The 22,209-nt window shown below is 36.9% G+C and overlaps 1 pseudogene across 1 annotated transcript; it reads left to right on the forward strand.

Moving 5' to 3' along the window:
- The first annotated feature begins 1,429 nt into the window (after window positions 1–1,429).
- On the forward strand, window positions 1,430–2,495 carry LOC696333 (ribonuclease H1 pseudogene; annotated as a pseudogene). The gene has a single exon (XR_013401741.1). The product of XR_013401741.1 is annotated as a ribonuclease H1 pseudogene (transcript).
- The last annotated feature ends 19,714 nt before the right edge of the window (window positions 2,496–22,209 follow it).

Raw genomic sequence — 22,209 nt, forward strand, 5'->3', positions numbered from 1 at the left:
TGATGTACTGATGGGGTTTTGGTGTAGGTGTCCTTCCTGTTTGATAGTTTTCCTTCTAACAGTCAGGACCCTCAGCTGTAGGTCTGTTGGAGATTGCTTGAGGTCCACTCCAGACCCTGTTTGCCTGGGTATCAGCAGCAGAGGCTGCAGAAGATAGAATATTTCTGAACAGCAAGTGTACCTGTCTGATTCTTGCTTTGGAAGCTTCCTCTCAGGGGTGTACTCCTCCCTGTGAGGTGTGGGGTGTCAGACTGCCCCTAGTGGGGGATGTCTCCCAGTTAGGCTACTCAGGGGTCAGGGACCCGCTTGAGCAGGGAGTCTGTCCCTTCTCAGATCTCAACCTCCGTGTTGGGAGATCCACTGCTCTCTTCAAAGCTGTCAGACAGAGTCGTTTGCGTCTGTGCAGAGGTGTCTGTGTGTCTTAGTTTACTGTGCCCTGTCCCCAGCGGTGGAGTCTACAGAGACAGGCAGGTTTCCTTGAGCTGCTGTGAGCTCCACTCAGTTCGAGCTTCCCAGCAGCTTTGTTTACCTACTTAAGCCTCAGCAATGGCGGGCGCCCCTCCCCCAGCCTCGCTGCTGCCTTGCCGGTAGATCACAGACTGCTGCACTAGCAACCAGGGAGGCTCCGTGGGTGTGGGACCCTCCCGGCCAGGTGTGGGATATGATCTCCTGGTGTGCCTGTTTCCTAAAGCGCAGTATTGGGGTGGGAGTTACCCGATTTTCCAGGTGTTGTGTGTCTCAGTTCCCCTGGCTAGGAAAAGGGACTCCCTTCCCCCTTGCGCTTCCCAGGTGAGGCAATGCCTCGCCCTGCTTCAGCTCTCGCTGGTCGGGCTGCAGCAGCTGACCAGCTCCGATCGTCCGGCACTCCCCAGTGAGATGAACCCAGTACCTCAGTTGAAAATGCAGAAATCACCGGTCTTCTGTGTCGCTCGCGCTGGGAGTTGGAGACTGGAGCTGCTGCTATTCGGCCATCTTGCTCCGCCCCCAGGACTTCATTTCTAAAACACCAAAAGCAATGGCAATAAAAGCCAAAATTGACAAATGGGATCTAATTCAACTAAAGAGCTTCTGCACAGCAAAACAAACTACCATCAGAGTGAACAGGCAACCTACAGAATGGGAGAAAAATTTTGCTATCTACTCATCTGACAAAGGGCTAATATCCAGAACCTATAAAGAACTCAATGAAATTTACAAGAAAAAAACAAACAACCCCATCAAAAAGTGGGCAAAGGATATGAACAGCCACTTCTCAAAAGAAGACATTCATACAGCCAACAGACACATGAAAAAATGCTCATCATCCCTGGCTATCAGAGAAATGCAAATCAAAACCACAATGAGATACCATCTTACACCAGTTAGAATGGCAATCATTTAAAAAATCAGGGAACAGAGTCTAAATGCTTCCTGGTGCCAGGAGTGAGCGATGAGCTGGTTTGTGTTCCTGCCCCACAGAGTCGCCTTGGTTGCCGTGTCCTGCCCTCGCAGTTCTCCCGGGTTCGGGATGTTCTATGCCGTGAGGAGGGGCTGTAAGACCGGGGTCTTTCTGACCTGGAATGAGTGCAAAGCACAGGTGGACCAGTTTCCTGCTGCCAGATTTAAGAAGTTTGCCACAGAGGATGAGGCCTGGACCTTTGTCAGGAAATCTGCAAGTCTGGAAGTTTCAGAAGGGCAGGAAAATCAACATGGACAAGAATCGCAGATGAAAGCCAGCAAGCCACTCTGTGAGTCACTGGATGGAGATGGAGATGAAAGCACAGAGCCTATGCAAAGTACATGAAGCAGAGCATGGAGCTGGCGCCTCCAGTTAGCAGAGACAAGGTTTCCTACATGGGAGACTTTGTTGTCATCTACACTGATGGCTGCTGCTACAGTAATGGGCATAAAAGGCAAGGAGCAGGAATCTGTGTTTACTGGGGGCCAGGCCATCCTTTAAATGTAGGCATTAGACTTCCTGGGCGACAGACAAACCAAAGAGCAGAAATCCATGCAGCCTGCAAAACCATTGAACAAGCAAAGGCTCAAAACATCAGTAAACTGGTTCTGTATACAGACAGTATGTTTACTATAAATGGTATAACTAACTGTGTTCAAAGTTGGAAGGAAAATGGGTGGAAGACAAGTGCAGGGAAAGAGGTGATCAACAAAGAGGACTTCGTGGCACTGGAGAGGCTCAGTCAGGGGATGGACATTCAGTGGATGCACGTTCCTGGTCATTCGGGATTTATAGGCAATGAAGAAGCTGGTAGATTAGCCAGAGAAGGAGCTAAACAATCGGAAGACTGAGCCATGTGACTTTAGTCCTTGGGAGAACTTGAGCCAGTGGCTGTCTTGCTACTTGTACTTACTGGTGTGGAAAACAGCCTGCAGGTGAGACCATCACGGTGATGGGCAGATGCATCTTTCACACGGAGTCAGGCACAGTGGCCTTCTGTGACACATTTTTATAAAAAATGGTTAAGTATATAATAAATTGAATTTTTGAGGTTGGAGAATTATGTGAGATTTCCTCATTATGTTTACTGGGTTTGATACTGTTCTTGCTTGTTTTATTGCAGGCAAGCAAGGCAAATGGCCTAAAATGCTGTGGCTTATATTTTGATAAGAAATCAAAAACCCATTGGTTAAAAGATGCAACTCAGAAGTCTGGAAGTGTTCTAGAAGCTTCCATTTACCATCCAGTCGACGGGACTGAGTCTCCTGCTTGTATAGGTGACTTGTGTCCGTGGGTACATTAGAGAAACATGCTGCCCAGGGCCTGGGCATGCAGCTCAGTGGGCAGGGTGTAGGCTGGGTCTCAGCCCCACGTGCCAACTTGCTGGGCACTTAGTATAGGGCAAAGCCAGCCTGCAGGCGACCCTGGCTGCTAGGCCATTCACTAGGAACAGCTACGACTTGCAAAGACTAAAATGCATAAATAAATCTTTCAAAAAAAAAAAAAATCAGGAAACAACAGGTGCTGGAGAGGATGTGGAGAAATAGGAACACTTTTACACTGTTGGTGGGATTGTAAACTAGTTCAACCATTGTGGAAAACAGTGTGGTGATCGATTCCTCAAGGACTAGAACTAGAAATACCATTTGACCCAACCATCCCATTACTGGGGATATACCCAAAGAATTATAAGTCATGCTGCTATAAAGACACATGCACACATATGTGCATTGCAGCACTATTCACAATAGCAATGACTTGGAATCAACCCAAATGTCCATCAGTGACAGACTGGATTAAGAAAATGTGACACATATACACCATGGAATACTATGCAGCCATAAAAAAGGATGAGTTTGAGTCCTTTGTAGGGACTTGGATGCAGCTGGAAACCATCATTCTCAGCAAACTATCACAAGAACAGAAAACCAAATACCGCATGTTCTCACTCATAGGTGGGAATTGAACAATGAGATCACTTGGACACAGGAAGGGGAACATCACATACCGGGTCCTATTGTGGGGAGATGAGAGGTGGGAAGGATAGCATTAGGAGATATACCTAATGTAAATGACGAGTTAATGAGTGCAGTGCACCAACATGGCACATGTATACATATGTAACAAATCTGCACGTTGTGCCCATGTACCCTAGAACTTAAAGTATAATTTAAAAAAGAGAAAAAAAGATTAATTGACGAAGAAATTAACCATCTGTGAAATATTTTTAAAAAGACAAGACAAAAACCCAACTCTACTCTCTCTAGAAGAAGACACTAACTCCAGATTCTCAGTCATCAGTATCCATAATTTCTGGCAGACGATACAAAAAATTTACACATGAAATGAAGCAGATAAATATAAGTAACTGAAGGAAGAGGTCAGTCAGCGGAAAAAACTCTGAGAGATGATCCAACTGCTGGAATTAGCAAAGATTTTAAATCATCTTAATCAAAAGTGTTCAAGGACTTTAAAACTGACCATAATAAATGAGCAGATGAACAGATGAGGGAATATTAACAGAGAAAGAGAGCCTATAGAAAGAATCAAATTGAAATTCTAAAAGTAATAAAATATGTAATATAAAAAAAAAATCCCTTTAATGCTATAAATTTTCCTCTTAACACTGCTTTAGCTGCATCCCAGAGATTCTGATATGTTGTCTTTGTTCTTATTGGTTTCAAAGAACTTGCTGATTTTTGCCTTAATTTCATTATTTACCCAGAGCCATTCAGGAGCAGGCTGTTCAAAGTTCATGTAGTTGAGTGGTTTTGAGTGGGCTTTTTAATCTTGACTTCTAATTTGATTATGCTGTGGTCTGATGGACTGTTATGATTTCAGTTATTTTGCATTTGCTGAGGAGTGTTTTACTTCCAATTATGTGATCGAATTTAGAGTAAGTGCCATGTGGCACTGAAAAAAAATGTATACTCTGTTGTCTTTGGTGGAGAGTTCTGTAGATATCTATCAGGTCCACTTAGTCTAGAGCTGAGTTCAAGTCCTGAATATCTTTATTAATTTTCTGTCTCGATGATTTTTCTAATACTTACAGCGGGGTATTAAAGGCTTCCACTATTATTGTATGGGGGTCCAAGTCCCTTTATAGGTCCCTCTAATAATTTGTTTTATGAATCTGGGTGCTGCTGTATTGGGTGCATACATATTTAGGATAGTTAGCTCTTCTTGTTTAATTGTACCCTTTAACATTATGTAATGCCCTTCTTTGTCTTTTTTGACTTTTGTTGACTTAATATCTATTTTGTCAGAAACCAGGATTGCAACCCCTGCTTTTTTTCAGCTTTCCATTTGCATGGTAAGTTTTCCATCATCTCTATTTTGAGTCTATGTGCATCTTTGCACACGAGATGTGTCTCTCGAACACAGCACACCAACAGGTCTTGTCTTTGTATCCTGCTTGCCATTCAGTGTCTTTTAATTGGGGCGTTGAGCCCATTTACATTTAAGGTTAATATTGTTATGTGTGAATTTGATCCTGTCATCATGATGCTGGTTGGTTAATTTGGCAGATTTGTTAATGTAGTTGCTTCATAGTGTCATTGGTCTGTGTGCTTCAGTGTGTTTTTGTAGTGGCTGGTAATGGTTTTTCCTATCTATGTTTAGTGCTTCCTTTAGGAGCTCTCACAAGGCAGGTGGGGTGGTGACAAAATTCCTCAGCATTTGCTTGTCCGAAAAAGATTTTATTTCTGTTTTGCTTATGAATCTTAGTTTGGCTGGATGTGAAATTGTGGGTTGGAATTTCTTTTTTTTGCTTTTATTTAAAGAATGTTGAATATTCGCCCTCAATCTCTTCTGGCTTGCAGGGTTTTTTTCTGAGAGGTCCTCTGTTAGTTTGGTGGGCTTCCCTTTGTAGGTGACCTGGCCTTTCTCTGTTACTGTTCTTAACAGTTTTTCCTTCATTTTGACCTTGGAGAACCTGATGATTACGTGTCTTGGGGTAGATCTTTTCCTGGAGTATCTTATTGGAGTTCTCTGGATTTCCTGAATGTGAATATTGGTCTGTCTTGAAAGATCTCAAATTAGCAACCTAACATCACAACTAAAGCCTAACAACACAAAAGCAAACCAACCCCCAAACTAGCAAAAGACAAGAAATAACCAAGATCAGAGCAGAACTCAAGGAGATAGGGACACAAATAAAAACTTTCAAAAAAAATCAATGGATCCAGGAGTTGGTTATTTGAAAAAATTAATAAAAAAGATGGACCACTAATGAGACTAATAAAGAAGAAGAGAGAAGATTCAAATAAACATGATCAGAAATGAAATGCAGGATACCACTACTGACCCCACAGAAATACAAACAAGCATCAGAGAATACTATAAATACCTCTATGCAAATAAACTGGAAAATCTAGAAGAAATAGATACATTCCTAGACACATAAACTTTCTCAAGACTAAACCAAGAAAAAGTTGAATCCCTGAATAGATAAGTTCTGAAATTGAGGCAGTAATAAATAGCCTACCAACCAAAGAAAAAGCCCAGGTCCAGATTGATGTGCAGCTGAATTGTGCCAGAGGTAAAAAGAGGAACTGGTACAATTTCTTCTGAAACTATTCCAAATAATTGAAAAGGAGTTACTTCTCCCTAAGTCATTTTATGAGGCCAGCATCATCCTAATACCAAAACCTGGCAGAGACAACAAGAAAAAAGAAAACTTCAGGCCAATATCCCTGATGAACGCTGATGCAAAAATCCTCAATAAAATACTTGTAAACCAAATTCAGCAGCACATCAAAAATCTTAACAGCCATGATTAAGTTGGCTTCATCCCTGAAATGCAAGGCTGGTTCAACATACACAAATCAATAAATGTAATTCATCATATAAACAGAACTAAAAACAAAAACCACATGATTATCTCAATAGACACAGAAAAGGTCTTTGATAAAATTTAACACCCCTTCATGTTAAAAAAAAAGAACCTCTCAATAAACTAGGTATTGAAGGAACATACCTCAAAATAATAAAAGCCATTTATGACAAATCTGCAGCCAATATCATACTGAATGGGCAAAAGCTGGACTCATTCCTCTTGAAAACTGGTACAAGAAAAGAATGCCCTCTCTCTCCACTCTTATTCAACATAGTGTTGGAAGTTCTGGCCAGGGCAATCAGGCAAGAGAAAGAAATAAAGGGTATTCAAATGGGAAAGGATGAAGTCAAATTATCTTTGTTTGCAGATGACATGATCCTATATTTAGAATACCCCATTGTCTCAACCCAAAAACTTCTTTTTTTCTTTTTTTGACTATCTTTTTTTTTCTTTCTGTTTCTTTTTATTATTATTATTATTATTATTATACTTTAAGTTCTAGGGTACATGTGCGTAACATGCAGGTTTGTTACATATGTATACTTGTGCCATGTTGGCGTGCTGCACCCATCAACTCGTCAGCACCCATCAACTCGTCATTTACATCAGGTATAACTCCCAATGCAATCCCTCCCTCCTACCACCTCCCCATGATAGGCTCCGGTGTATGATGTTCCCCTTCCCGAGTCCAAGTGATCTCATTGTTCAGTTCCCACCTATGAGTGAGAACATGTGGTGTTTGGTTTTCTGTTCTTGCGATAGTTTGCTGAGAATGATGGTTTCCAGCTGCATCTATGTCCCTACAAAGGACACAAACTCATCCTTTTTTATGGCTGCATAGTATTCCATGGTGTATATGTGCCACATTTTCTTAATCCAGTCTGTCACTGATGGACATTTGGGTTGATTCCAAGTCTTTGCTATTGTGAATAGTGCCATAATAAACATACGTGTGTATGTGTCTTTATAGCAGCATGATTTGTAATCCTTGGGTATATACCCAGTAATGGGATGGCTGGGTCATATGGTACTTCTAGTTCTAGATCCTTGAGGAATCGCCATACTGTTTTCCATAATGGGTGAACTAGTTTACAATCCCACCAACAGTGTAAAAGTGTTCCTATTTCTCCACATCCTCTCCAGCATCTGTTGTTTCCTGACTTTTTAATGATTGCCATTCTAACTGGTGTGAGATGGTATCTCATTGTGGTTCTGATTTGCATTTCTCTGATGGCCAGTGATGACAAGCATTTTTTCATGTGTCTGTTGGCTTTATGAATGTCTTCTTTTGAGAACTGTTTGTTCATATCCTTTGCCCACTTTTTGATGGGGTTGTTTGTTTTTTTCTTGTAAATTTGTTTGAGTTCTTTGTAGGTTCTGGATATTAGCCCTTTGTCAGATGAGTAGATTGCAAAAATTTTCTCTCATTTTGTAGGTTGCCTGTTCACTCTGATGGTAGTTTCTTTTGCTGTGCAGAAGCTCTTTAGTTGAATTAGATCCCATTTGTCAATTTTGGCATTTGTTGCCGTTGCTTTTGGTGTTTTAGAAATGAAGTCCTTGCCCATGCCTATGTCCTGAATGGTATTACCTAGGTTTTCTTCTAGGGTTTTTATGGTATTAGGTCTAACGTTTAAGTCTCTAATCCATAGATGTAGAAAAGGCCTTTGACAAAATTCAACAGCCCTTCATGCTAAAAACACTCAATAAATTCGGTATTGATGGAACGTATCTCAAAATAATAAAAGCTATTTATGACAAACCCACAGCCAATATCATACTGAATGGGCAAAAACTGGAAAAATTCCCTTTGAAAACTGGCACAAGACAGGGGTGCCCTCTCTCACCACTCTTATTCAACATAGTGTTGGAAGTTCTGGTTAGGGCAATCAGGCAAGAGAAAGAAATCAAGGGTATTCAGTTAGGAAAAGAAGAAGTCAAATTGTCCCTGTTTGCAGATGACATGATTGTATATTTAGAAAACCCCATTGTCTCAGCCCAAAAATCTCCTTAAGCTGATAAGAAATTTCAGCAAAGTCTCAGGATACAAAATTAATGTGCAAAAATCACAAGCATTCTTATACATCAGTAACAGACAAACAGAGAGACAAATCATGAATGAACTTTCATTCACAATTGCTTCAAAGAGAATAAAATACCTAGGAATCCAACTTACAAGGGATGTAAAGGACTTCTTCAAGGAGAACTACAAACCACTGCTCAGTGAAATCAAAGAGGACACAAACAAATGGAAGAACATACCATGCTCGTGCATAGGAAGAATCAATATCGTGAAAATGGCCATACTGCCCAAGGTAATCTATAGATTCAATGCCATCCCCATTAAGCTACCAATGAGTTTCTTCACAGAATTGGAAAAAAACTGCTTTAAAGTTCATATGGAACCAAAAGAGAGCTCGCATTGCCAAGACAATCCTAAGTTAAAAGAACAAAGCTGGAGGCATCACGCTACCTGACTTCAAACTATACTACAAGGCTACAGTAACCAAAACAGCATGGTACTGGTACCAAAACAGAGATATAGACCAATGGAACAGAACAGAGTCCTCAAAAATAATACCACACATCTATAGCCATCTGATCTTTGACAAACCTGAGAAAAACAAGAAATGGGGAAAGGATTCCCTAGTTAATAAATGGTGTTGGGAAAATTGGCTAGCCATAGTAGAAAGCTGAAACTAGATCCTTTCCAAAAACTTCTTAAGCAGAAAAAAAACTTTAGCAAAACCTCAGGATACAAAATCAATGTGCAGAAATCACAAGCATTCCTATCCAACAACAGAAAAGCAGAAACCCAAATCACAAAAGAACTTTCATTCACAACTGCCACAAAGAATAAAATACTTAAGAATACAGCTAACAAGGGAAGTGAAGTACCTCTTTAAGGAGAACTACAAAACACTTCTTAAGAAAATCAGAGAGGACACAAGCAGATGCAAAAACGTTCCATGCTCATGGATAGAAAGAATCAATATCGTGACAAAAACCATACTACTCAAAGAAATTTATAGATTCAATACTATTCCCTTTAAACTACTATTGACATTCTTCACAGAATTAGAAAAAAAACTATTTTAAAAATCATATGCTACCAAAAAATAGCTAGAATAGCCACGTTAATCTTAAGCAAAAACAACAAAACTGAAGGCTTCACGCTACCTGACATCAAATGATGCTATGAGGCCACAATAACTAAAACAGCATGGTACTGGTACAAAAACAGGCACATAGACCCATGGAACAGAATAGAGGGCTTAAGAATAAAAAAACACACATCTACAACCATCTGATCTTTGACAAACCATACTAAAACAAGGAATGGGGAAAGGATTCCCTATCTATTAAATGGTGCTGGGAGAACTGGCTAGCCATATGCAGAAAATTGAAACTGGATGCCTTCCTTACACCTTATACAAAAATTAACTCAAGATGGATTAAGTATTTAAATATAAAACCCAAAACTATAAAAAACCCTAGAAGAAAATCTAGGCAATACCATTTAGGACATAGGCATAAACAAAGATGAAATCACCAAAAGCAATTGCAACAAAAGCAAATATTGACAAATGGGATCTAATTAAACTAAGGCACTACTGCACAGCAAATGAAACTGTCATTAGAGCAGACAGACAACCGACAAAATGGGAGAACATTTTTACAATCTATCCATCTGACAAATGTTTGCTATCCAGAATCTACAAGGAAGTTAAGCAAATTTATAAGAAGAAAACACAAAACCCCATTAAAAAGTGGACAAAGAAAAAGAACAGACACTTCTCAAAAAAGACATACATGCGACCAACACATGAAAAATAGTCCAAGATCACAGATCATTAGAGAAATGTAAATCAGAACCACAATGAGATAACTTCTCATGCCAGTAAGAATGGCGATTATTAAAAAGTCAGGAAATAACAGATGCTGGCGAGATTGCAGATAAATAGGAATGCCTTTACACTGTCGGTGGGAATGTAAATTACTTTAACCATTGTGGAAGACAGTGTGGCAATTCCTCAAAGATTTAGAACTGGAAATACCATTTGGCCCTGCAATCTCATTACTGGGTATATACCCAGAGGAATAGAAATCATTTTATTATACAGATATATGCACATGTATTTTCACTGCAGCACTAATCACAATAGCAAAGACAAGGGATCAACCCAAATGTCCATCAATAATAGACTGGATAAAGAAAATGTAGTACATATACACTGTGGAATACTATGCAGTCACAGAAAGGAACAAGATCATGTCATTTGCAGGGGCATGGATGAAACTGGAAGCCAGTATCCTCAGCAAACTAACTCAGGAACAAAAAACCAAACACCACATGTTCTCACTTGTAAGTGGGAACTGGACAATAAGAACACATAGACATGGCGGGGGAACAACATTTACTAGGGTCTGTTGATGGAGGGAGGAGTGGGAAGAGCATTAGGGAAAAGAGCTGATGCATGCTAGGCTTTATACCTAAATAATGGGTTGACTAGTGCAGCAAACCACAATAGCACATGTTTATCTTTGCAACAAAACCTGCACACCCTGCATATGTACCCTGGAACTTAAAACTAATAAATAAATAAATAATAATTAATAATTAAATAAAATAAAATGAAAAATCCACTGGATAGCCTTAAATAAGATTGGATACAGAAGAAGAAAGAGTTGATATATTTAAAGATTTATTAATAGTTCTTATCTATTCTGAAGAACAGAAAAAATAAAGAAAATAAAGCATCAGTAATATATAGAAATTTATTATGAAGTATATCATGTGTGTTATGGATTCTGAGAGGAAGAAGAAGTAGAAGAAAATTTCATATATACCTAAAGAAATAATGGTCAAAAATCATCCAAACTTACTAAGAAAAATACCAATTCATAAATATAGGAAGCATCTTGAACCTCAAAGTATAAATATAAAGAAAAATACCCTTAGGTACAACATAGTCAAATTGGCAAAATCCAAAGGTAAGGGGAAAATTTTGAAAACATCTAGCAAGAAAAGATATATATTGCATGCAGGAGAAAAACCATGCAAACTACAACATACATTAATAAGAAATAGTGTAGATCAGAACATAATGGAATACTTTTATTTAAGTACAGAGGATAGAGGTAATGAATTGGAATTGCGTGTTCAGTGCAAATATCCTTAAACCATGAGGGAAAATTTAAGAAAGTTTTCAGATAAGAAAATTCAAATTTTTAAATTAACAGACACACAGTACAAGAAATATTAAAATGTATTGTTTCCAGTGATGAACATTCACATGTCATGAAAACCTATATGTAGAGGGTGGAATAAAAACCAGAAATAGCAAATATATGAGTAAATATAAAAACTACATTTTAATTCTTAGTTTTTTTAGAGGTCTAATGACTTTTTAAAACAAAGATATGAATAATCATTGCAGGGTTTAATATATATATGTGTGTGTGAGTGTGTGTATATATATATCAATTTATTTGAAATATCACAAGTATTGGGGGTTAAAGCAAATGATACAATTGCCAGATTTTTACATTTCCTGTGAATTGGCATACTTATCAACTCTTAAGTGGACTAAAAATTAAGGAGGCATATTCTAATCCTTAGAGCAACCAATAAAATAAGAAAACAAAAGGGTAGAGCTTACAATCTCCTAAAAAATTACAATAGAATTTGAATAAACATTTGTTTTATTAGCTGGCAAAATGAAATGAACAGAACAACAAACAGATTTCGGGTTGAATGAACAGATGGAATAAATAAAAAGTAAACACCAAAATGGTCATTCTAAATTCAGACATATCGATAATTACATTAAATGTAAGTGAATTTAAAACTCCACTTATAAGGCAGAGATTGTCATTTTGGATTAAAAAAGAAAACAACAGAGCTATGATCTATCAAAATCACTGCCTTGTTTTTTAGGACTGGTATAACCAAAATACCAAAACCTGATAAAGATGTTACAAGAAAAGAATATTTTTAAAAAATGTCATTTGCATAAATGTTAAAATTCTCAGAAAAATATTAGGAAATCAAGCACAGTTTATATAAAATAAATAGTACATTATTATCAACTGGGATTTTATACAGAAAATTCAAAGTTGCTTTACATTTCAAAAGATGTAATTAAGGAAACTGTATTACCAGGATAAAGAAGAAAGGTAAATATGATATTCTCAATAGATGAAGAAAAAAAATTTGGTAAATAAAAACTCCACTTTTGATAAAAAAAAAAAAATTCTCAGCAAATTAGAAATAAAAGGAAAAATTTTCAGACTAATTAAGAATATCTATGACAAACCTGCAGTTAATATCATACTTAATAATGAAATCATTCATGTTTTCCTCAGAACAGGGCCAAAGCAAGGATGACCATTTTTACTACTTGTATTCAACATTATACTGGCTGTCATAGACAGTGAATACAATAAGGCAAAAGAATAAAAAATAAAATAAATAGAAGGCATAATGGAAAGACAGAAGAAAAACTTTCCTGTGAAATTATAATTAAATATGTAGATAATCTTTGCATGGATTGGCAAACACTTTCCAAGTGTATATGTATGTGTGTGTGCGTGTATATATATACATATAGAACCAGAAATACCATTTGACCCTGCAATCCCGTTACTGGGTATATACCTAAAGTAATATAAATCATTTTATTATACAGACATATATATGTGTGTATACACACACACACGTACATATATATGTCTGTATAATAAAATGATTTATATTACTTTGTTATATATTATATTAATATATTAGTATATTATATAGACATATATAGACATATATATATGGTCTCTCTCTCTCTCTCTATATATATATATATATATATGGTTTGTATTGCAACTACTCAACTCTGTTGTAGTGCTAAAGCAGCCATAGCAAGTAAGTAAGTGAATGGGCATGTCTGTGTTTCAATAAAACTATTTAAAAAAAAAAGTGGGCTTAGATTTGCCCTGCATGCCAGATTCTCAACTCTGATCTAAGTAGATTTAAAAGAACTATTAAATCTACTATGTAAATTTATGAAGATTACGGGATACAAGAACTAAATTAAAATCCATGTATTTCAGTATCATAGCAGAAAAATTTGAAAATGGAATTGTTATAATTTCTCTTGATTACATCGCTAAAACTCCTAGTTACATAGGAATGCATTAAATAAATTGAAAGGCCTCTACCTTGGAAAGTTTAAAAATACTGCAGAAAAATTTAAAAAGACAAATAAATGGAGTTATAACATTTTCACAGGTTAAATTACTGAATATTTGTAAGTTATCAATTCTCTTCAAATTGATTTGTAAGTTTACTGCAACACCAAACATAAATCCAGAGATATTAAAAAAACAGAAATGGACAAGCTATTTCTAACTTTTAAAAATCAAAAACCAATGGACCTAGACTAGCCAATACAATCCCTAAAAAGAACATGTTGAGGAATTTACATTTTATAGCAGTTTTCAAGAATTACTATAAAACTTCACTGATCAGGTCAGTATAAAAATGATAGTATAATAGCATAAGATCATGAAGGAATAGAATCTAGAAATAAATCTACACATACACAATTAATTTTTGACCAAGACACCAATACAACTACAATGGAGGATTAAAGTATTTCAACAAATGGTGCTAGAATAACTGGATATCTATATGGAATAAAAAGACTCTCAACCCTTACCTCATAGTATACACAAACATTAATTCTAGAGAGTAATATATGTTTAAATATAGAAGCTGTATATAATGCTTCTAGAATAAAACGTAGGCGATTATGACTTTGGATAGGCAAAGGCGTTTTGGACAGCACACAAAAAGCAATAGCCATAGGCCAGGCACAGTGGCTTACGCCTGTAATCCCAACAATTTGGGAGGCCAAGGCGGGTGGATCACCTGAGGTCAGGAGTTCGAGACCAGCCTGGCCAACATGGACAACCCTTGTCTCTACTGAAAATACAAAATTAGCTGGGCATGGTGGCACATGCCTGTAATCCCAGCTACTTGGGTGGCTGAGGTAAGATAATTGCCTGAACCCGGGAGGCGGAGGTTGTGGTGAGCTGAGATTGTGCCATTGCACTCTGGCCTGGGCAACAAGAGCGAAACTCTGTCTCAAACAAAAAAGAAGGAAGGAAGGAAGGAAGGAAGGAAGGAAGGAAGGAAGGAAGGAAGGAAGGAAGGAAGGAAGGAAGGAAGGGAGGGAGGGAGGGAGGGAGCGAGGGAGGGAGGGAGGGAGGGAAACCAAAAATGAAAACAACTTATAAGCTAAACTGTCAAAAATTCAAACATCTGCTTATCAAATTATATCACTAAGAAAATAAAAAAGGCAAGCAATGGATTGTGAGAAAATATTTGTACTATGTATGTCTGACAAAGGACTTTATTTAGAATGCATACATGGTAGAAAGTTGTTTTTAAAAAGAACTAAAGAAGTGAATACCTAATTCACAAAGAAAGATATATGAATGGTTAGTTCGTATATAAAAAATACTCAACATCATCAATCACCAGGAAAATAGGAATTAAAACCACAATGAAATTCCATAACATATATCAGAAATGGCTAAAATAAAAAATATTAACAATATCAAGTGTTGATAAGATTGTAGAACAGCTGGAACTCTCATACATTGCTGGTAGAAATACAAAATGATAAAACAATGTTGTAAAATAGCTTAGCAGTTTTTAATAAAGTTAAATATATTCTATCCTATGATGTAGCAATTCCACTCATAATTATACACTCAAGGAAAATGAAAACAGTAGGGTTTATAGCAACTGTATAAAAACCTACCCAAATAGAGAATGGATTTTTAAAATATGGCATACTTATGCAATAGAATATAGTAGCCATAAAAGAATGAACTAATACACTGATATTACACAGAACACATACATAAATTTCAGAGACATGTTGAGCAAAAAGAAGCCATACACATAGAGGGCAAACTATAATTTTATCTACATGAAGTTTCAGAACAGCTAAAATTAATATATGGTGAAAAAAATTAGAAAGGGAAGTGAAGAACATTTTAGGACAAAGAAAATACTCTATGTCTTAATAAGATATGGATTACATAGGTGAACTCATTTGTCAAACTCCATCAAATTGAACACATAAAATTTGTACATTGTATATAAATATTACCAAAAATAACTGACAATAAATATTGAACTCTGAAGTTTTGTTGTTCACAGTGGCATTTTATATAAATACAGAAATGACAAATACTAAAATATACTTGATGGTTTTGGACTGGAATTGTATCAGTATGCACCCATGATTTTTAACATATTGAATATAGGAATGTATAATTTATAGAAATATATATGTCTATATTTATCTTTTTCTTAGCTCTTTTAGAAGCAATGACATACCACTTGCAACGAGTCTGTTGAAATACCACTCTGCATTAAAAGGAAACCAGGTTACTATGTGCAGGACTGAAGCAGGTAAAATATAAATTAAGCCTGGAGCATCTTGCTGGAGCAAAAAAAAATTTAAAGTACACAAAAATGATAAGGACATAATAAAAAGATCCAAGAGTTAGTTGGAAGGAATTCCTAGAGGCCAGATTTTGAATAATTTAAACACGGAGATAAATAGCAATAATAAATGTTATAACCCATTTCACAAAGTAAGAATGAATTAGGCCATATGTATAAAAATAGGGTGAACAGATAAAATATCTAGGGGGAAAGGAAAAATGCTTCTCTACAATAGCATGAATGCTAATAAATATATAGCATTGAGGCTACAAAGAACCAGTAGATGATAAAACAAGTAGGTGAAAACTTGATTACAAACAGGAAACTTGCATCATCTCAAAATGTCTTCCCACATATTATGCATTAATAAATTGGACAAAATAGAAAATTTACAATAGAAAAGCCTAGCAGTTATCACTTTCACCAATTAATCAAAGCTACTTGGGAGAAACTGATATAATAGGCCTCTTTATATAACGCATTAAGAAAAACAGCCTTACATCAGTGATTTTCCGACCAAAAATGCACGATCTCATTTTAAGGAAATATCAGACAACAATCAGGGACATTCTACAAAGTAAGTGCCTATACACCACAAAAATGTCAAGTTCAAGAAAGCCAAAGAAAGGCTAAGGAATTGTTCCACATTAAAGGAGACAAGAGATTTGACAACTAAATGCAATATAGAATCCTGAAAGAAATTCTGTTCTGGAGGGAAAAAAAAATGTCATAAAGAATGTTATTGAGAAAAATTTAAAATTTGTATATAAACTCTAGATTAAATAATAGTATTATATTAATGTTAAAATTCCTGATTATGATAACTATTCTTTGGTTCTGTTAAAAATGTCATTTTTCTTAAGAAAAACACACTAAATAGTAATAAAGGTATATAGTATCCCTAACTGACTTTTAAGGTTCAGAAATAAATAATTCAGAAAGATACACATTTAGAGAGAAAAACGATAAAGCAACTGGGACAATACATAAACCATTGATAAGCCTGGGAGTTTATTGTATTATTTTTGCTTTTTTTCTATAAGTAACAAATTATATGAACACACAAAGTGACCAAACAAGTGTTTTATTTACTTGTGGGTAGTAGAGGTATATATTAGACACTCTCAAGGGGTCTGGTGAGCTCAAACTTTTGCTTTTCTTTTGGGTCCTGCCCCCAGGTCCAATGAAGGTCGTTTCTGGCAGTGAAATTTGTCCTGTATAGTACATCTGCCTCAGGCCCTCACTGATTGAAACTGAAAACAACTGACTCAAACTAAGTAACCATGATTTTTTTTTTTAACCAGGTTTTTAAAAATAGGATTATCTTGCTCCGCATCACTGGCCATCAGAGAAATGCAAATCAAAACCACAATGACATACCATCTCACACCAGTTAGAATGGCAATCATTAAAAAGTCAGGAAACAACAGGTGCTGGAGAGGATGTGGAGAAATAGGAACACTTTTACACTGTTGGTGGGATTGTAAACTAGTTCACCCATTATGGAAAACAGTATGGCGATTCCTCAAGGATCTAGAACTAGATGTACCATATGACCCAGCCATCCCATTACTGGGTATATACCCAAAGGATTATAAATCATGCTGCTATAAAGACACATGCACACGTATGTTTATTGCGGCACTATTCACAATAGCAAAGACTTGGAATCAACCCAAATGTCCATCAGTGACAGACTGGATTAAGAAAATGTGGCACATATACACCATGGAATACTATGCAGCCATCAAAAAGGATGAGTTTGTGTCCTTTGTAGGGACATGGATGCAGCTGGAAACCATCATTCTTAGCAAACTATCACAAGAACAGAAAACCAAACACCGCATGTTCTCACTCATAGGTGGGAACTGAACAATGAGATCACTTGGACTCAGGAAGGGGAACATCACACACCGGGGCCTATCATGGGGAGGGGGAAGTGGGGAGGGATTGCATTGGGAGTTATACCTGATGTAAATGACGAGTTGATGGGTGCTGACGAGTTGATGGGTGCAGCACAGCAACATGGCACAAGTATACATATGTAACAAATCTGCACGTTATGCACATGTACCCTAGAACTTAAAGTATAATAATAATAATAAATTAATTTTAAAAATAAATAAAATAAAAATAGGAGATAGCTTTGAGAAGAAATGCATGCCCTTTTGTTCTCACAGGTAGCTTTTTCCAGAATAGCAGTTTCAGTCCCTCTTTTCACCCATCACTTAAAATCATTTAGCTGCATGGTTAGATAGTGACACTGACCTTCATTGTCCCTTAGTTTTCTATGGAGCAGAGATAAAACCTCCCCTCCCTAGAATCTCCTTGCCTTGTCTTTTTCTTTATGTAAGTTTCCTGGAAAGACTCTGTCCCTGCAGGGATGAGAGCTGTATCTCTGAGAGGGTTTAGTTTAGGAAATAAAATTGTAGAAAGTTCATTTGGCCTTAAATCCAACCCGTATTCTCTAATCCAGTCTTATCAGGAATAAATATTTTTATCTTTATCTGTATGATGCCAACATATCTAAAATTGGTTTCCCATAGGGAGAAAGGGGTGTGATTAATTATCACCCTCAAGCTGCCAGGCAGTCACCACAGAGTGACTGGAAAAGTGGAGAAAAACAGCTTTAGGAAGAGACACGGATTTGAAAAGACAAACATTGATGAAACATTTAGTTCTCATGGATTTTTAATTTATTAACTAATTCCTTCTTCAATTACAGCTACATTTATCTCCCCCTTAGGATTCCAAAAGACACACACACATGTGTTTAAAATAAATCCTAGGACTTAGACTTGGATTCAAAGAGACTGAACTAATTCCAGGCATTACTCTTCTGGCTAGTATGATAAATTTTAAAAATTATATTTCCACAAATTCCACCATGATGAATTTACTCCTATTATCTTATTTATTGGTTACTGGAAAACCTAGTCAAAGAGCCATTTAGACTCCAAGACCATGGAGAAAGACACCATTTAGGGCAGGCTGATTATAGATGTGTATTACAACATGAATGTCTTCAGTATAAGCCATTGAAGTAAGAAAGAGAAGACAGGGAATATCAAGAAAGGGATGGTACAGACAGGACTAACTAACACTGGTGAAATCAAGACCCACCCTTTGACTTAATCCCCAGTGTCCTGAGTTCTAAAAGTCAAAGTGGAAAAAAAAAGTACTCCAGATCTATTGAAAACAACACTCACTGGATGATGGTACATGGTGTAATTTCAGCAGAGACACAAACGATTTAAAATAAATTAAGAATGTTACATAGGTTTTTTGCATCGATGTCATCAGGGATATTGGTCTAAAATTCTCTTTTTTTGTTGTGTCTCTGCCAGGCTTTGGTATCAGGATGATTTTGGCCTCATAAAATGAGTTAGGGAGGATTCCCTCTTTTTCTATTGATTGGAAGAGTTTCAGAAGGAATGGTACCAGCTCCTCCTTGTACCTCTGGTAGAATTCAGCTGTGAATCCATCTGGTCCTGGACTTTTTTTGGTTGGTAGGCTATTAATTATTGCCTCAATTTCAGAACCTGCTATTGGTCTATTCAGGGATTCAACTTCTTCCTGGTTTAGTCTTGGGAGAGTGTAAGTGTCCAGGAAATTATCCATTTCTTCTAGATTTTCTAGTTTATTTGCATAGAGGTGTTTATAGTATTCTCTGATGGTAGTTTGTATTTCTGCGGGGTCAGTGGTGATATCCCCTTTATCATTTTTTATTGCATCTATTTGATTCTTCTCTCTTTTCTTCTTTATTAGTCTTGCTAGCGGTCTATCAATTTTGTTGATCTTTTCAAAAAACCAACTCCTGGATTTGTTGATTTTTTGGAGAGATTTTTGTGTCTCTATCTCCTTCAGTTCTGCTCTGATCTTAGTTATTTCTTGCCTTCTGCTAGCTTTTGAATGTGTTTGCTCTTGCTTCTCTAGTTCTTTTCATTGTGATGTTAAGAGTGTCAATTTTAGATCTTTCCAGCTTTCTCTTGTGGGCATTTAGTGCTATAAATTTCCCTCTACACACTGCTTTAAATGTGTCCCAGAGATTCTGGTATGTTGTATCTTTGTTCTCATTGGTTTCAAAGAACATCTTTATTTCTGCCTTCATTTCGTTATGTACCCAGTAGTCATTCAGGAGCAGGTTATTCAGTTTCCAGTAGTAGAGTGGTTTTGATTGAGTTTCTTAGTCCTGAGTTCTAGTTTGATTGCACTGTGGTCTCAGAGACAGTTTGTTGTAATTTCTGTTCTTGTACATTTGCTGAGGAGTGCTTTACTTCCAACTATGTGGTTAATTTTTGGATAAGTGCAATGTGGTGCAGAGAAGAATATATATTCTGTTGATTTGGAGTGGAGAGTTCTGTAGATGTCTATTAGGTCCGCTTGGTGCGGAGTTGAGTTCAATTCCTGGATATCCTTGCTAACTTTCTGTCTCGTTGATCTGTCTAATGTTGACAGTGGGGTGTTGAAGTCTCCCATTATTATTGTATGGGAGTCTAAGTCTCTTTGTAAGTCTCTAAGGACTTGCTTTATGAATCTGGGTGCTCCTGTATTGGGTGCATATATATTTAGGATAGTTAGCTCTTCCTGTTGAATTGATCCCTTTACCATTATGTAATGACCTTGTTTGTCTCTTTTGATCTTTGATGGTTTAAAGTCTGTTTTATCAGAGACTAGAATTGCAACCCCTGCTTTTCTTTATTCTCGATTTGCCTGGTAGATCTTCCTCCATTCCTTTATGTTGAGCCTATGTATGTCTCCGCATGTGAGATGGCTCTCCTGAATACAGCAAACTGATTGGTCTTAACTCTTTATCCAGTTTGCCAGTCTGTGTCTTTTAATTGGAGCATTTAGTCCATTTACATTTAAGGTTAATATTGTTATGTGTGAACTTGATCCTTCCATTATGATGTTAACTGGTTATTTTGCTCATTAGTTGATTCAGTTTCTTCCTAGCCTCGATGTTGTTTACATTTTGGCATGTTTTTGCAATGGCTGGTACCGGTTGTTCCTTTCCACGTTTAGTGCTTCCTTCAGGGTCTCTTGTAAGGCAGGCCTGGTGGTAACGAAATCTCTAGCATTTCCTTATCTGTAAAGGATTTTATTTCTCCTTCACATATGAAACTTAGTTTGGCTGGATATGAAATTCTGGGTTTAAAATTCTTTTCTTTAAGAATGTTGAATATTGGCCCCCACTCTCTTCTGCAAAAATCTTCAATAAAATACTGGCAAACGAATCCAGCAGCACATCAAAAAGCTTATCTATCATGATCAAGTGGGCTTCATCCCTGGGATGCAAGGCTGGTTCAACATTCGCAAATCAATAAATGTAATCCAGCATATAAACAGAACCAAAGACAAAAACCACATGATTTTCTCAATAGATGTAGAAAAGCCCTTTGACAAAATTCAACAGTACTTCATGCTAAAAACGCTCAATAAATTCAGTATTGATGGAACGTATCTCAAAATAATAAAAGCTATTTATGACAAATCCACAGCCAATATCATACTGAATGGGCAAACACTGGAAAAATTCCCTTTGAAAACTGGCACAAGACAGGGATGCCCTCTCTCACCACTCCTATTCAACATAGTGTTGGAAGTTCTGGCTAGGGCAATCAGGCAAGAGAAAGAAATCAAGGGTATTCAGTTAGGAAGAGAAGAAGTCAAATTGTTCCTGTTTGCAGATGACATGATTGTATATTTAGAAAACCCCATTGTCTCAGCCCAAAATCTCCTTAAGCTGATAAGAAACTTCAGCAAAGTCTCAGGATACAAAATTAATGTGCAAAAATCACAAGCATTCTTATACATCAGTAACAAACAGAGAGACAAATCATGAATGAACTTCCATTCACAATTGCTTCAAAGAGAATCCAACTTACAAGGGATGTAAAGGACTTCTTCAAGGAGAACTACAAACCACTGCTCAGTGAAATCAAAGAGGACACAAACAAATGGAAGAACATACCATGCTCATGCATAGGAAGAATCAATATCGTGAAAATGGCCATACTGCCCAAGGTAATTTATAGATTCAATGCCATCCCCATTAAGCTATCAATGAGTTTCTTCACAGAATTGGAGAAAAACTGCTTTAAAGTTCATATGGAACCAATAAAGAGCCCACATTGCCAAGACAATCCTAAGTCAAAAGAACAAAGCTGGAGGCATCACGCTACCTGACTTCAAATTATACTACAAGGCTACAGTAACCAAAACAGCATGGTACTGGTACCAAAACAGAGATACAGACCAATGGAACAGAACAGAGTCCTCAGAAATAGTACCACACATCTACAGCCATCTGATCTTTGACAAACCTGAGAAAAACAAGAAATGGGGAAAGGATTCCCTATTTAATAAATGGTGCTGGAAAAATTGGCTAGCCATAAGTAGAAAGCTGAAACTGGATCC

Source organism: Macaca mulatta, chromosome 11, assembly GCF_049350105.2.
Source record: "Macaca mulatta isolate MMU2019108-1 chromosome 11, T2T-MMU8v2.0, whole genome shotgun sequence".
Lineage (NCBI taxonomy): Eukaryota > Metazoa > Chordata > Mammalia > Primates > Cercopithecidae > Macaca > Macaca mulatta.